The sequence below is a fragment of the Aegilops tauschii genome, chromosome 3 (genome assembly GCF_002575655.3).
Source record: "Aegilops tauschii subsp. strangulata cultivar AL8/78 chromosome 3, Aet v6.0, whole genome shotgun sequence".
Taxonomy (NCBI): domain Eukaryota; kingdom Viridiplantae; phylum Streptophyta; class Magnoliopsida; order Poales; family Poaceae; genus Aegilops; species Aegilops tauschii.
This window is the reverse complement of record NC_053037.3, coordinates 365,799,868-365,811,924: the sequence shown is the minus strand read 5'-3', so window position 1 is coordinate 365,811,924 and position 12,057 is coordinate 365,799,868.

Here is a 12,057-nt window from a genome sequence, read left to right as displayed (position 1 = left end):
GGTTGGCACGAATCGAGACTGGGATTTGTCACTCCGTGTAAACGGAGAGGTATCTCTGGGCCCACTCGGTAGGACATCATCATAATGTGCACAATATGACCAAGGAGTTGATCACGGGATGATGTGAGTTACGGAACGAGTAAAGAGACTTGCCGGTAACGAGATTGAACAAGGTATAGGGATACCGACGATCGAATCTCGGGCAAGTAACATACCGATAGACAAAGGGAATTGCATACGGGATGGATTGAATCCCCGACATCGTGGTTCATCCGATGAGATCATCGTGGAACATGTGGGAGCCAACATGGGTATCCAGATCCCGCTGTTGGTTATTGACCGGAGAACGTCTCGGTCATGTCTACATGGTTCCCGAACCCGTAGGGTCTACACACTTAAGGTTCGATGACGCTAGGGTTATAGGGAATAGATATGTGTGGTTACCGAATGTTGTTCGGAGTCCCGGATCAGATCCCGGATGTCACGAGGAGTTCCGGAATGGTCCGGGGGTAAAGATTTATATATGGGAAGTCCTGTTTTGGTCACCGGAAAAGTTTCGGGTGATATCGGTAATGTACCGGGACCACCGGGAGGGTCCCGGGGGTCCACCAAGTGGGGCCACCAGCCCCAGAAGGCTGCGTGGGCCAAGTGTGGGAGGGGACCAGCCCCAGGTGGGCTGGTGCGCCCCCCCACCAAGCCCAAGGCGCATGGGAGAGTGGGAGGGGGCAAACCCTAGGTCCAGATGGGCCTTAAGGCCCACCCTAGTGGCGCCCCCCCCTCTCCTCCCCTTGGCCGCCCCCCTAGATGGGATCTAGGGCTGGCCGCCACCCCTTGGGGTGGTAATCCTAGAGGGGGCGCAGCCCCATCCCCCCCCCCATATATATAGTTGAGGTCTAGGGCTGCCCAACACATAAGTTTTCCTGTCTCTCTTGGCGCAGCCCTACCTCTCTCCCTCCTTCTCTCCCGCGGTGCTTGGCGAAGCCCTGCGGGATTGCCACGCTCCTTCACCACCACCACGCCGTCGTGCTGCTGCTGGACGGAGTCTTCCCCAACCTCTCCCTCTCTCCTTGCTGGATCAAGGCGTGGGAGACGTCACCGGGCTGCACGTGTGTTGAACGCGGAGGCACCGTTCTTCGGTGCTTAGATCGGAATCAACCGCGATCTGAATAGCTACGAGTATGACTCCCTCATCTGCGTTCTTGCAACGCTTCCGCATCGCGATCTACAAGGGTGTGTAGATGCACTCCCCTTCCCCTCGTTGCTAGATTACTCCATAGATTGATCTTGGTGATGCGTAGAAAATTTTGAATTTCTGCTACGTTCCCCAACACAGCCCGGCCCGACCCGGCCCGGCCCGACGCCGCTCCCGGGCCGGGCTCGGGCCTAGATTTTGAGCCCGAAGACCGGGCCGGGCCGGGCCCGGGCCCATCGTTTTCGCGTTTTCCTGAAGGACGGGCCGTGCCGGCCCGAAGCTTGACGGGCTTTTACGTGTTCGGGCCGGGCTCGGGCCCAGAAAACAGGCCCGACGGCCAGGCCGGGCCGGGCTCGGGCCTTGGTTTTTTTGCGTCGGGCTTGGCTAGGCCCGGCCCGAAGCCCGGCCCGGCCCGAGGTATGGCCAGGTATACTTGCAAGGCTTATCTTGATGTGAATTACCGAGAGGGCCCAGAGATACCTCTCCGACAATCGGAGTGACAAATCCTAATCTCGATCTATGCGAACTCAATAAACACCATCGGAGACACCTGTAGAGCATCTTTATAATCACCCAGTTACGTTGTGACGTTTGATAGCACACTAAGAGTTCCTCCGGTATTCGGGAGTTGCATAATCTCATAGTCATAGGAACATGTATAAGTTATGAAGAAAGCAATAGCAACAAACTAAACGATCATCGTGCTAAGCTAACGGATGGGTCAAGTCAATCACATCATTCTCTAATGAAGTGATCCCGTTAACCAAATGACAACTCATGTCCATGGCTAGGAAACTTAACCATCTTTGATTAACAAGCTAGTCAAGTAGAGGCATATTATTGACACTCATTTTGTCTATGTATTCACACATGTACTAAGTTTCCGGTTAATACAATTCTAGCATGAAAATTAAACATTTATCATGATATAAGGAAATTGTGACGCCCTCGATTCAATCGTACACTAATCATACACGCAAATGTTTACGATCAAGATTAAGGACTCACGGGAAGATATCACAACACAACTCTAGACACAAATTAAAATAATACAAGCTTTATATTACAATCTAGGGGCCTCGAGGGCTCGAATACATAAGCTCGAATACACAAGAGTCAGCGGAAGCAACAATATCTTAGTACAGACATGAGTTAGACAAGTTTGCCTTAAGAAGGCTAGCACAAAAGCAACAACGATCGAAAAGGCAAGGCCTCCTACCTGGGAGCCTCCTAACTACTCCTGTTCGTCGGCGGTCTCCACGTAGTAGTAGGCATCAACGGTGGCATCTGGCTCCTGGACTCCGACATCTGGTTGCATCAACCAGAAAGAAGAAGAAAAGGGGAAAAGGGGGGAGCAAAGCAACCGTGAGTACTCATCCAAAGTACTCGCAAGCAATGATCTACACTACATATGCAACATTATCAAAGGAAGGCTGTATATGTGGACTGGGCTGCAGAAATGCCAGAATAGAGGGGAGCAAACAATAACAGTAGCAAAATCTAATGCAAGCATGAGAGAATGGAATGGGCAATATCGGGATGATCAAAGAGGGCGGCTTGCCTGGAAGCTCCGCTGAAAGGGAAGAAGGGTCGTCATCGACGTAGTCGATCACAGGGGCGGCATCGATCTCGGGGTCTACCGGAGAGAAGAGGGGGAAGAAACAATAAATATAAAGCAAGCATAGCATCACAAAGCATAACATGGCAATATGTTGTGCCGGGTGTGACCTAACGTATGGCTACACGATAAAGGTGAAGGGGGAATTCAACCGGGAATGTATTCCTGGTTCCGGTCCTATGTCAGACAGATGACCGGAGGGGGAAAGTTCCATGTTCAGATAGTTAGAGGCACCTGACAGGTAAACGGACTGCGTATCCGGATTCGTCTCGTTTTTCTGAGCAACTTTCATGTAGAAAACATTTTCATCCGAGCTACGGATTATTTTCTATGCTTTTCTAAAGTTTTAACGATATTCTAGAATTCCTGGATTTAATTAATAAATCGAATGAAATAGCAAAATGGCTATGGGTACCCAAAAGTGTACCCAACCAGAGTGCATGAGGCTGACCGTGGGCCCTGTTGACTGCTGACTCAGCAGTCAGCAGTCAACAGTCAACTGGTTGACTGGTCAAACTGACCTGGGGACCCGCATGTCATAGGCTTTCATTTTAACAGATTTTATTTGTCTAGCTTAAACAACAGAAGGGGCCCACATGTCATAGGTACAAGGGCTAGCAAACTAAACTAAAGCAATAAAACTAAAAAAGGGGGGGTTAGTTTGATAGTGGGGTTAGCCCCTAATTAACAAGGGCGGGGCCTGCTGGCAGTGGCCCAGGGGCGGCTCCAGTAGCCGGCCAGCCACTGGTCGAAGCCAGGGCGCGGCGAGGCCGACCGGCCGGAGCAGCGGGCGGGACTCCGGCGGGCGCGGCACCGGCGGCCGGTGGCGTGCACGACCGCGAGCACAATGTGGCGAGCAAGCGCTGGAGGGCTACGGGGGCGCGGTGAACTGGAGGGGAGGCGGCGGCGGTTGCAGGTGTGCGGGGCGGGGGCCGGCGCGAGCCAAGGCTCGGCGGGCGCGGGCCTGGGCGTAGCCGGGCCAAAGGGGGGCGATGACGCGTAGCGGGGCGAGGGTGCGGCCGGCGGAGCGGCCTCGGTCGGGCGCGGCGCTCGGGCAGCAGCGGCGAGCGGGGCGAGGCGGACAGGGGCAGCGACAGCGCGCGCGCACGCTGTGGCGCTGGAGGGCGCTGGGCGTGGCCCCGAGGCCGCAAGGCGCAGCAGGGAGCGCAGGTGTGGCCGGAACCAGCGATAGCAACGATGAGCATCGGTGGCCGTGACGAGCGCGAGCGACAGGGAGCTACGACACGAATTCGATGGGAAAAACAGAGGGGAGATCGAGGGGAGCTCACAGCGGCGGTTGCCGGCGAGGAGGGAGGACGCGGGGTGGTCCGGGGGCGTCGGGAGCTTCGAGGGAGATGGCGAAGCAGAGGAGCGTGCGCGGGGAAGGACGACGGCGACGGCGAGCTGCGGGGCGGCCCGGCTCGTCCTGGTGCTCGAGATGGACGAGGACAAGGGCACCGGTCCTCCTAGATGCCTTGGCGCAGCTCGGGTTGGAGGGTGGTCGCGACGATTTCGTAGCCACGGCGACCGCGGCGCTCGGCTCCGATCCAGATCGAGAGAGAGGCGAGCAAGGGAGGAAGGGAGAGAGGAGGAGTGTTCTAGGGTTTGCCAGGGGACAAGAGGGGAACCTTATACGCGCGGGGAGGCGACGGATGGCCGCCACGGCGGCATGGCGCGGCCATGGCCGGGGGATCTCTGCCACGACCCCCCTTGAACAGGAAGAAGGCGAAAGGGGGCCTAGATGGGTTGGGCCGGCTCCTGTAGCGAGCAGGCCTAAGTGCACGGTGCACTTAGGCCTTATCTCTTTTTCTGTTTTCCTTTTGTTTAATAAACAGAGAAAGAAAGAAAGAAAGTTAATTGGACATCCAAATATCCTAAATAAATTATGGGACTGGGCCCATAAAATCGAAGGCATTTTTAGCCAGTGCCACAAAAAGTTTGGAGGCCAGGGGAATTCATTTGGTATTTTTCATAAAAAGGATAGCATTTAAAAATGCTGAATTGATGCTGTTATAATTGCTAATGTTCATCTTTGCACAGAAGTGATGTTGTGTTCCTAAACAAATAATTGTTATGGATTTTTTGTCAAATGATGAACATTTTTCCAGCAACTTTTGAGCAACTTCAAACTTCACTTGAATTTGAATTGACTGGAATGTTCAAATGGGATATTGAACAAGGTGATTAAGCACTGTTTGGAAAAATGATTAGTTTAATTACAGAGGGTTTCTGTAGCTTGACACTGGGGTGTTACAGAAATATAAATAACAACTTTATTATTGCCTCTAGGGCATATTTCTTTCAGTAACATAGGTAGATACCGTATCATGTTAAATAATATGCTACTTTATCTCATGCATGGCAATAAATATGATCATATATGATACTCCCTCCATTCCACAATGTAGTGCTTCCTCTATCTCCGTGCTTCAACTTTGACCGTAAATTTAACTACCAAGACCGATTGCGGCGGGAGCAAAAATTATATCAGTGAATTTGTATTCGAAAGAAGTTTTTAATTATGTAATTTTTTCACCCGCCGCAGTCGGTCTCGTTCGTTAAATTTATGGTCAAAGTTCGACCTCGGAAAGCGCGGGCGCACTATATTTTGGAATGGAGGGAGTACTATGCACTACAAAGGTACTCCCTCCGTTCCAAATTACTCGTCGTGGTTTTAGTTCAAATTTAAACTAAAACCACGACGAGTAATTTGGAACGGAGGGAGTAGTATCATACACTAGTGTTATATGCATGATACTAGTATTTGATACTCCCCATTATAAGTAGCCTAAGGCTAGTCATAGTGGGAGTAACTTAGCTAGTAACATAGCGGGTTTCAAGACAAATTTGCTTATGTGGCATGTATTTAATGATGAGAGATGTGTTTAGAGTAACATAATATGTTACTGTAACATAGCGCTTCCCAAAAAGAGATGAGTCTACAAGTTAATAAATGAAGCCATCTATGACACTAGTACTATGTTACTTTGCACTATGAAAATAGTAACTTAGACTAGTGTCATATACATGACACTAGTATAAGTTACTCCCCATTATGACCAGCCTAAGTGGTGTAATAGTTTTTGCAGTCTGAAAAAGTACTCATTATTGTGCTCACTTTCCTTAAAGAGTTGGGCTTACCAATGCATTGATTGTAATGCATGCACGCAAAAACAATAAATGACTAAGAACTTCTACGTGCATTAGTCAAATTTCTCTTAATCCTTGCATGCATGATTTAATGTATCTTAAAATCTGAAGATGTGATTGAGAACAATCAATTTGAGACTTATAAAATAAAAAACTAAAATTTTGAGATAAACTCTGTAAACCTCAAGGGAGGGAGTATCACATACCTCGGGCACATTTTGACATCAGACATAGTTCAATTTTATTTTATTTTGCGGGTGAAAACTTGCATTACTCATCAACAAGGTTCATACAATCAATCGCAGCTAGTTCTAGAACCTCGCAAATTGAGGACATAGTTCAACACACACACACATCCAGACGTAGGACATTCAAATTGACATAGTTGAAGAATAGTTTAAAAAGAACATAGTTCAAAAAAAACATAGTCCAACAACATATGAAGTACTAACAAAAAAAACTAGCAATAGGGCATGGGACGAAAATAAATTTCACCAGCGTTTTCCTCCTTTGAAGTGGAAGTGCAGGTTGAAGGGTCGTAGGGGTCGCGGAGTCCTGTGGTCCGCCGGGGGCTCGGTCGGCGCAAGCTTGCTCGTCGGTGGGTGCTTTGGCATGGGCAGCAGCTTCGACCTCATACTACAAAGCCTTGATACCCTCTCGAAGAGCTTTCGTGTTCTTCCAACGCGGGCAGCGACGTCAGATTCCTTCGTGGTCAAGGAGAACACACCGGTGTTGCGCGAGCTAGATCCACCCCCACAAAGAGGGGCATGGCCAGCCACTGTGCCGCCGACTCGGGGTAGATGCAGTAGCTTCGCCTGCCACTGCCTCTGCTCCACCTGGGTAGCCGGGACAGAGCAGACAAGATTGAACGACCACCGTCAACGCTCCACCCGTGTGGCGATGGGGACGGAAAGCAACAAGTGAGCATCCACCGTCGGGGCGACGGAGGATGGATCACTGTTGCTCGAATCACGGCGGGGCGGCGGGGATGGTTACTAGCTGCTCGAGCCACGGGTTTCCACCTAGGGCCAACGGAGGGCAACACGAGAGGGGGGTGAGGTCCTCGACGCCCTTCACCGCCATGAGGTCCCAATCAACGTCATTGTCCTCTGATCCGTACATGGTGCTGACGAATAGGAGTGGATCAATGAGGATGGGGCTATAGTTTCGGTGGAGACGACTGGGGTTTTCTGGGGTTTAAGGTGGGGCCGACGCGATGGACATGTCTAGACATGTCCGAGCAACCCTATATCCACCCCATGTCTGGGTTGTATTTACGAGACCTCCTAGTGGGCGTCTATTGGTGTCTAGTAGGGGAGGCGACACCTGAACGAATCCGCTAATAGGCCGACCATTCTAGCGCGCTTAGTCACATAGGTTTGCCTTGCAATTTTTTTCTCATCGCTTTTTCTAAGAAAAGACCATTGGACTTTCTAAAAGCAATCCAAATAAATAAAACTGTTTGAAGAAATACATGAAAAATATCGTGTATTTAAAAAACTTTTGTGTGTATTAGAAAGAAATTTAACTGTATATTAAAAAAAGTTCAGTGTAAATAACAAATGTTCGTTGTATATTAAAAAATGTTCATCGTGTATAAAAAATGTTCAGCATGTGTTTGAAATATGTCACTGTATATTAGAAAAATATTTATAGTACATAAACCTTTAAGGAAGAAAAAAATGGAAGCAAACCCAAACCTAAAAACAAAATGTGAAACAAAACAAGAACGTAAAACCCACAAAATAGTAAGCAAAATGAAGAACGCAGCGTCGTCGCTGTCTTTCCAACCAGCATTCCCGCTTATTCTGATTGAAGTGATGCGTGGTACCGGGGATAACACAATTGATGGTGCTTGTGGCTCCACGGAATGACCGTATAGAAGGAAATAGGGAGCAAGGGAGTTGGGTAGACTAAAGATACTACCTTCAGCCCTCTCCGGCCTTTTTTGTAAGTCAAGTCGTAAGGAAAGATTGATAGGATTTGGTCCATCTGCTAAATGAAATAGAGCCACTACACGCGAGAACATAGAAACTGGGCTGGCCCATGTCGCGTCGCTGCTGGTGTCAATTATGGTTTGCCTATACTACTTATGACAGGGCGGTTCCTATTTGGCGCTTCAGACGTCTCCATTACTAGTGTTTTTGCAAACGGGCGCCTCAAGCGCCCCCATGCTGGGCCGACCCATCTAGGGTGTCTAGTAGGGGAGGCGACACCTGAACGAAGCCGCTAATAGGCCGACCATTCTAGCGCACTTAGTCACACAGGTTTGCCTTGCAATATTTTTCTCATCGCTTTTTCTAAGAAAAGACCATTGGACTTTCTAAAATCAATCCAAATAAAAAAACTATTTGTAGAAATACATGAAAAATATCGTGTACTTAAAAAACTTTTGTGTGTATTAGAAAGAAATCTAACTGTATATTAAAAAAAGTGCACTGTAAATAACAAATGTTCATTGTATATTAAAAAATGTTCGGTATGTATTTAAAAATGTTCACCGTGTATAAAAAATGTTCAAAATGTGTTTGAAATATGTCACTGTATATTAGAAAAATATTTATAGTACATAACCTTTAAGGAAGAAAAAAAGGAAGAAAACCCAAACCTAAAAACAAAAAATGAAACGAAGCAACAACGTAAAACCCACAAAATAATAAACAAAATGAAGAACGCAGCGTCGTCGCTGTCTTTCCAACCAGCGTACCTGGATGATGAAGGTCGCTGGTTCCATTCACATACATCGTGCTTTTTTGCAAATTAAAAAATCCATGAACTTTTTAAAAAATCCATAAATTTTTTGAGTTCAGGTTTTTTTCGTTCTTCTTTCTAAAAGCGATAGAGCGAGCCTGGAGGAAATAAAATGTGATCGATGTCGCTGTACATGGATCGGCCCACCAGGGTTGCCGTGTGGGCGCCAGGGAGCATCATCCCTGGGCTTGAAGCACCCCAATTGGAGCTCCCTTATTTGCCTCAAAAAAGAAGGAAGTCCCTTATGACGGTCCAGACAGCCCAGACAAATATGGATAGTTTGGGCCTTTGAGGAAGCATGTTGGTCCAGATAGTACGATTTTCTCTGCATATGTTTGTTTCTTCGTCGGATTTTGCTTGATTTTCCCTAAAGTTTTTGAAGAAAATAATTTTCCTTTTTTTCTTGTTCCCGCGCGAAGCACATGGTCTGAAGCACAACTGTGTTTTATGGTGAAGCACACAAATTGTGCTTCTCGAAAAGTGAAAAGTATTCACAAACTGTGCTCCCAACAAGTGAATATCACAGTTTTGCACTGCATGAAGTGCATATGTGCCTCTGCGTGCTTCCCAAAAAGTGAAAAACGCGATCGTGCACCACGTGAAGCAAAGTTGTGTTTCCACGTGAAAAAGAAAAGTGCTTCTAACAGAAGTGAATCGCAAAATGTGCCTATGTGTGAAGCATAGTTGTGCTTCTGGTTTCCCTTTTTCCGTTCCATTTTTTTTTTATGTTTTTTTAAATCATCCAAACCTATGAACATTGGATTCAGTTCATAGATCTTGATGTGACAAACGCAACGATGAAAACGATTCATGATTTGGACGCACGGCTTAGATGATAAAATGTTTCAAGCAAATCTAAAAAGCTCAAAACTCTCATATTGTGACAAATATCACGCATACAACGCGCCAGTTGTCATCACCGAAGAAGACAAGAATGAATTTTACAAAGGAGCACTCTTAAGTAGTGATTACGAAAATTTTGGGTCTCCACTTGGAGATGTTCGTATTTCATTGCGCCTTGGTCCTCCTGCCTGAGCAACGGAGCCCACAGGAGGTTGCCGCACCCATACTTAAGAGCATCTCCAGCCGTTGGAGCCTCGAAGAACACCACTGAGCCAAAAAGTTGGTGTCTTGGGGGGCCAAATGCTTCATCCGGCTGAAATAGGGGTGCATGGGGAGGGCATCTTCCAGCCACATCCCACCCCATCCAAAAGTTTGTGAGGGAAATGATTAAGTGGGCCAAGAAAAAGAACATGTGGGGCGACATGATTCGCCGAAATTCTGTCGGCGTCCCCAAGAGCCCCCCCCCCCCCCAACGCGCTGGGTTTCGCCTGGGTTCGCTGGCGCTATTTTGACATCCTTGGGGGCGCCGGGGGCGTGAGTGGGCCGTTTTTGGGGGAAAAAACGCCGTCCAAACCTAAAACTGAGCCTAAAAAGGTGTCCTATGAGGCGGAGGTTGAAGATGCTCTAACATTTAACAAGTGGACCGGCCATTTCCCAGGCAGAAGGGGTGTGTGTATGTGTGTGTGTGTGTGTGTGTGTGTGTGTCACCAGTGCACCACAAATGGAAGAGCACCGCACCCGCTTGGCATTTGCCATTCGCAACCGCGCCGCGCCGCACACAAACAACAGAACCCGTTGCTGCGGGAAATCTGAGTCCCATACGGGGCCCAATGTTGTCATGATCTCGACAGCGACAAACGGCGACGACGAGCAACATAGCCCCTTCCGCCCGTTATCATTGGTTGGGTCGGCCCAAGCTAGGTTTTAATCCGCGAACAAGCGCAATGTATGTGAATGGAACCAGCGACCTTCATCATCTAGGTACGCTGGTGTAACCACCCCTACACCCAGCGGGATCTGGTAACCTTCAACCTTTTTTTTTCTTTTCTTCTTTCCTTTTCCTTTTTCCTTTTTTCTTCTTTTGTTTTCCTTCCCTATTTTTCTTTTTTCTTTTTTCTTTTTCCTTTTTCCTAGTTCGATGAATTGTTTACAAATACGTGAATTTTTTCTTCAAATCAATGATTTTTTTAATCCGATGAATTTTATTTATTTTCTATTAACTTTTTTTCAAAGTTGATGATTTTTTTAAAACAATATGAACATTTCTTCAATTTTGATGAACTTTTTCAAATTGATGAACTTTTTCAAAATCCATTTGAATTTATGATTTGTTTTCGTTTTTATGATTCTTTTTTCTTCTTCTTTCCGAATGCGATAGAGCGAACCTAGAGGAAATAAAATGTGATCGATCTCACTCTACATGGGCTGGCCCACCAAGGGTGCCGTGTGGGCGCCAGGGAGCATCCCTGGCGCATGAAGCGCCCAATTGGAGCTCCCTTATTTGCCTAAAAAAGGAGCTCCCTTATGACGGTGTAGATAGCCCAGACAAATAGGGATAGTTTGGGCCTTTGCGGAGGCATGTTGGTCCCGACAGTATGATTTTCGCTGCACATGTTTTTTCTTCTTCGGATTTTGCTTGATTTTCCCTAGATTTTTTGAAGAATAGAATTTGCTTTTTTTTTCTTGTTCCTGCATGAAGCACATCATCTGAAAGCAACAACTATGGTTTATGGTGAAGCACACAAATTGCGCTTCTCGAAAAGTGAAAAGCACTCACAAACTATGCTCCCAACAAGTGAATAGCACAATTTTGCACTGCGTGAAGTACAGATGTGTCTCAGTGTGCTTCCCAAAAAGTGTAAAACACGATTGTGCACTACGTGAAGCAAAGTTGTGTTTCCGCGTGAAAAGAAAGTGCTTCTCAAAGAAGTGAAGCGCAAAATGTGCCTTTGTGTGAAGCATAATTGTGCTTATTGTTTCCCTTTTTCGGTTCCAGCTTTTTTGTGTTTATGTTTTTTTAATCATCCAAACCTATGAACAGGGGATTTAGTTCATAGATCTTGACGTGAGAAACGCAACGATAAAAACGATTCATGATTTGGTCGTATGGTTTAAATGATAAAAAGTTTTAAGCGAATCTAAAAAAGCTCAAAACTCTCTGATTGTGACGTGAGAAACGCAACGATAAAAACGATTCATGATTTGGTCGCACGGTTTAAATGATAAACTGTTTTAAGCGAATCTAAAAAAGCTCAAAACTCTGATTGTGACGTGAGAAACGCAACGATAAAAACGATTCATGATTTGGTCACACGGTTTAAATGATAAATGTTTTAAGCGAATCTAAAAAAGCTCAAAACTCTCTAATTGTGACGTGAGAAACGCAATGATAAAAACGATTCATGATTTGGTCGCACGGTTTAAATGATAAAATGTTTTAAGCGAATCTAAAAAAGCTCAAAACTCTCTGATTGTGGCGTGAGAAACGCCACGATAAAAACGA